This window comes from Petaurus breviceps, unplaced genomic scaffold, assembly GCF_028583685.1.
Source record: "Petaurus breviceps papuanus isolate PSGF00001 unplaced genomic scaffold, PetGlider_PUasm1.0 208, whole genome shotgun sequence".
Lineage (NCBI taxonomy): Eukaryota > Metazoa > Chordata > Mammalia > Diprotodontia > Petauridae > Petaurus > Petaurus breviceps.
In genome coordinates this window covers 2,433,647-2,439,035 of record NW_027185852.1, presented here as the reverse complement: position 1 = coordinate 2,439,035, position 5,389 = coordinate 2,433,647, and the positions used below count along the sequence as shown (strand labels likewise).

The 5,389-nt window shown below is 34.8% G+C and overlaps 1 long non-coding RNA gene across 1 annotated transcript in view; it reads left to right on the top strand.

Annotated features, from left to right (window-relative positions):
• LOC138165146 (uncharacterized) overlaps positions 1–5,170 on the top strand; it is a 117,261-nt gene extending 112,091 nt beyond the window's left edge. The window contains exon 2 of the long non-coding RNA XR_011169276.1: positions 4,913–5,170. This is a non-coding gene — a long non-coding RNA (uncharacterized lncRNA). The remainder of the gene's footprint in view (positions 1–4,912) is intronic.
• Positions 5,171–5,389: the final 219 nt, after the last annotated feature.

Here is a 5,389-nt window from a genome sequence, read left to right as displayed (position 1 = left end):
GACAGAGAGAGAGAGAGACAGAGACAGAGAGAGAGAGAGAGAGACAGAGAGAGAGAGAGAGAGAGAGAGAGAGAGAGAGAGAGAGAGAGAGAGAGAGAGAGAGAGAGAGAGAGAGAGAGAGAGAGAGAGAGACAGAGAGAGAGAGAGAGAGAGAGACAGAGAGACAGAGAGAGAGAGAGACAGAGAGAGAGAGACAAAGAGACAGAGAGAAAGAGAGACAGAGAGAGACAGACAGAGAGACAGACAGAGAGACAGACAGAGACAGAGACAGAGAGACAGAGACAGAGATAGAGACAGACAGAAAGAGAGAGAGACAGAGACAGAGAGAGACAGACAGAGAGAGACAGAGAGAGACAGACAGAAACAGAGGTACAGAGAGAGAGAGACAGAGAGACAGAGACAGAGAGAGACAGACAGAGAGACAGACTGACAGAGAGAGACACAGAGAGAGGCAGAGAGAGAGAGACAGAGACAGAGCAGGCAAAGGAGTAAGAACCCAACCATGGACAGTTAATGTGGGGATAGAGAACACTGGGGTTAATCTTCAGAGGAGGATACTGAAGCAAAAACAAAACAAAAAAAAAAACTCTCCCAAACTAGAGTAACATGAGATGGTCACCAGGCCAAAACTAATTCATAGAACTCAAAAAAAAAAAGAGTCAAGAAAGAGAAATTGAGGATTTTTTATAATAAGAACAATCCAAGAAAGAAAGTAAAAGAAATTATGAAAAGAAAGTCAATCAATGGGAAAAGGAGATACAGAATATTGAGGGTAAAAATACTCCTTGAAAATTAGGACTGGACAAGGGAAATGCAGCAGATTTATAAGGGGTAAATAAGTCACAAAGAAATATAATGTTTTTAAATAGAAGAGAATGTGAAACATAAGAAAAAGAATTTATCCGGAGAATAGATTAAGAAGAGAAAACATTAGAATAATTGGACTACCTAAAAACTATGAACAACAACAAAAAAGATTCTTGATAAAATAATACAAGAAAGAATTAAAGAAAATTGTTCTAAAATATTAGAACAGTGGGGGAAAGCAGAAATAAAGAAAAAATCCACTTTACACCATCTGAAAGAAATCCTCTGAGTAAAAACTACAGGAATATCATAGCCAAATTCCAAAGCCCCCAGGTTAAGGAGAAAAAATTACAAACGAAAATAATAAAAAAAAATCAAATATGGTGGAACCACAATTAGATTAACATATGACTTAGCATTGACTATACTAAAAGGCTATAGGTCTCGGCACATTATATAGCAAAGAGTAAAAGAAGTGAGTTAAGACCAAAAATATCATACTCAGCCAAGTTAAGCATAATTCTGAAGAAAAATAAATGGATATTCAATGAATTGACAGATTTTCAGGATCTTGTTACCAAACAAACAAAAAGAAACTAAACTTGATAGACTATGTGACTTTCAGGAACCAAGAGGAATATAAGGTCCATATCAAAGACTAATTACAAAGCAATCAATAAGGAAAGACTGTTTTCTTTTTCCATGAGGAAATGTAAAGCACATGTCAAAGACTGTTATTAGTAATTGGATAGGTTGAAAAAAAGAGTGGGGTAGAGCTAAGTATGTTGTGATTCTAAAAAGCAAAAAGATGTAGGAAAAGACAAAAAGATTAGGTTCTCATACAAATAAGATGCAAGAGCAGGAACTAATACACATAAAGTAGGAGTACTGGTAATTCTGGAATCCTATTTCCATTGGGAATGGGTTTAAAAAGGAGATGAATATATGCATGTATATACACATGTGTATGTATATGTGTACACATGCATGTATATGTATGTATATATATAAATATGATTTCTGGATTCACAAAGAAATAAGAAGACAAGGTGGTAGGGAGAAAGAGAAATAAGGGTGGATATAGAAGAGTGTGTTGATTAATGGGACTGGGATAAAATAAAAATGGGATAAATGGACAACATGTATATTTAGAAATGTGTACAAATTTTCTAAATTCAGAAAGAAATAACACAAGTGGATAGGGTAGAAGGAAAGAATATTGGAGGGAATCTTGGAAGAAGGAGACGTTAAATAATAGGAGGGCAAGGAAGCAGGTAGAAATAAAGTTGAGGTTTGAGGAGGGCTAGGAATAGGGTGAGGATAGTGAGGAAATTAGCAAGGAGAATAATTTACAAGTGTTAGTAATTTAGAATGTGAATTGGATGCATTACCAAATTGATATTAAATTAAAAATGTGAATTCAACAATATGTTGCTTTTAGGAAATGCTATAAAAATGAGAGATGCACATAAACGTAACATAAAGATCAGGAGCAGAATTTATTATGTAAAAAGCAGGACTAATAATCATGATATCAGACAAAGTTTAAGCTAAAATCATATTTAATCAAATGAGAAAAATAGGGAAATTGCATTATGTAAGTCATATTAATTAATAGTTTAGAGCACATAAAATAACTAATATTAATAAAAATTAGAGTATACCTCCCAAAACAGACACAGGAACTACCTAAATATATACACACAAAGTACTTTTTATGCAAGCAGTTAGATCTACATAATTGCAGCAACATTTATTGTGCATGGGTAGGTAAAACCAATTTTTTTAATGACAGTTTTGCCTAAATAATCTATTTATGTGGTAGCACCCCAATTCAATTACTTAGGAAAAATCTCACTAAGTCAGAAAAAAATACCTGGGTTCATTTGGAAGAACAGGGAATAAGGAATTTCAAGGAACCAATGCAAAAAATGTGAAGGAACCAGATTCAGTAGAATCAGACCTTAAATCCCAGGAGAAGTGAGAGCAGTGTTAAAGTGTGCTATCGGCAATTTTGATTATTTAAAATTAAAAATTCCCTCAATAAATAAAACTTACATAGCCAAGAATAGATGAAATGTAGAAAATCAAGGGGGAAAAATCTCATAAATCATGTCCTCCATAGAATATTAGTGGGTTCAAATTTTGTATTGTAGGAAATGATGAGCTGGTGGATTTAAAACAACATGGGAAGACTTGGCCTCATAAAGGTAGATGATATCTAAATGCAGAGGAAGATAACAAATGGAAATGAGCATAACACAGTCTTATGCATTAGTACTTGAGTGTATTTGTGTTGTAGACCCCTTTCCCAGCGGTTTTGAACCCACCGAGATCTAAGAAAGACCTAAAATCTGAATTAGACAATAAGGAGAGACCTTTTTGGCCCACTCTGGGTTTAAGCTCCCATAATGTTTTGCATCCTCTGGCATAATAGATATGCTTTGCTCTCTGAGTTGACTTAAAATGTTCCTTGCTTTATCAAAGACCAGATGAAGCTTCGTGAGCATCATTCCGTTATGACCACTGAGGACGAGGTGCTCTCACTCAGACACTATCTTGAATGGGACTTATCTTAAGTATTTTATGGACATATACTGCATTATGTCATGCTAATGGTAAAAGAAAAACAGATTTCCTGGATCTACAATTTTAATGAATACTGTAATAATTTTTCTATCTTATTGAATTTACAACTTTTTCACTTAAGAAATTTCTTTTTCGTATCAAGCTTAAGGATAATATTGATTGACATGGGCGTCCTGAGCCAGAAAGGGAGGGAGGGGTGAGAGAGAATTTTTCTGAACATATGTGGTCTGCTTTGTCCATCCTTGAGATTGTTTTCTTATGATGAGCTCCCATGAGTGTCCTATAGGCATGTTCTGCAAGCTTTGAGAGGAATAAACAGATATTCAGCCTAATTTTGTTTATCTTTCTATGAATGAAATTAGTAATGGTTGGCAGTAAATATATGTGAATGTTTAAGGATGTCTATAACTTTCTATCTATGCATATGTATGTATACACACATACATAGAGATATATGTGTACATGCATATATACATACATACATAATCACACATGCATATGTCTCCATTCTTAATTGTAGCCCTCTTAGTCAGGGGGAGGAAGGGGAACCTAAAGTAAAACATGGACAGCAGAGGACAAAAGAAAATGTGCCTGGAAGCAAAGATGGACAGCCTTGAAAACAATGTGTAATATTTATTGTGAAGATTTTCTTGAAATGGAAATTTATTATTTTATATTGTATCCTCTCTTGTTCCGATGTGTATATGGCATTTTTTCTCTTTTCTTATTTTGTATTTAATTTAAAATAAATTCAGATGTAAAGAAAAAAAAGTAATAATTACATATTAAGGAATCAGGAATAGTACAGTATAGTTTCTAGCATTTCTTATCTTGACTTGAATCTGCTTTCTAGGTATATTCCAAGTAGTAATATTGTACACATGCATGCATAGATAGAGAGATACATAGATAGATAGATAGATAGATAGATAGATAGATAGATAGATAGATAGATAGATAGATAGATATAGATGATATAGATATAGATATACACACATACACATATATAAATGCATTTAAGTAAGGGGTAATATTGGTCTGGACATATTGTTTCATTGATTTAGGGAACTACAATGAAGAACTTTTCTCTACCAATATAGATCAATCAATCACTTTAATACGGCAGTCAATCAAATGGGGTTAGTGTGTTATAAGGATAAAAAGCTGGACACAAAATCAGCAAGTTCTGGGTTCCAGTCCTGTTTCTTCTATGTCCTGTCTCTGACCCTCAGCAAGCCATTTACGCTCTCAGTGCTCTGGCTCACTTGTGTCAAACACTCCAATCAGTGAAACTCTTTTGTTTACCCATCCCCAGCCCAACCAGACTAAAATGTAATTGGGAAATGTTTAACAAATAACAAAATAAATAAAAATACAACATTGATAGTTTAATTTGTGATTTTCTAAATTAGCATGCAGCCTCAGGGATCTTTTTCTGTTGGGATTTCACAAATTCTGTTTGAATTGCTGTAATGTAATACCAAGCAAAGGCAACTTCCCAGGTTCAAAATACCAGCATAGGTGCTCTCTATTTTATTCAGTAACAAACCCAGAACAGAGAAGATCAAAACATGACATCATTCAAAATACAGCATTTACTAAGTGTGATTAAATAATCTCCAAGGCCTACCCCACCCCAGGACTTTCCAATCATTCAATCAATTACAAAGTCTCTGTTCCAAATACTTCTCCACCCCTAGGCTATACCTTAATTAAGTCCACCACAAAGCCCCTCTTCTCAAATGGAGATTAGTTTCCAAACATAAGTAAAATACATTCATTTGCTCAACCATAGAACACAAAAAGGTCAAAAGTTCCCCACCCCTGGATCACAATTGAATCTACCCCAGAGTTACATCAAGTTTAAACACAGCACTTAATACCCAAATGGAGGTCTTTTCTTCATCTTGACACGAGGCAAGTTCTCAGCAATCTTAGTTCCTGGGGAGACAAGGCTTAGCAAGGCCATAAGATACATTGCCAGTCCCTTCAT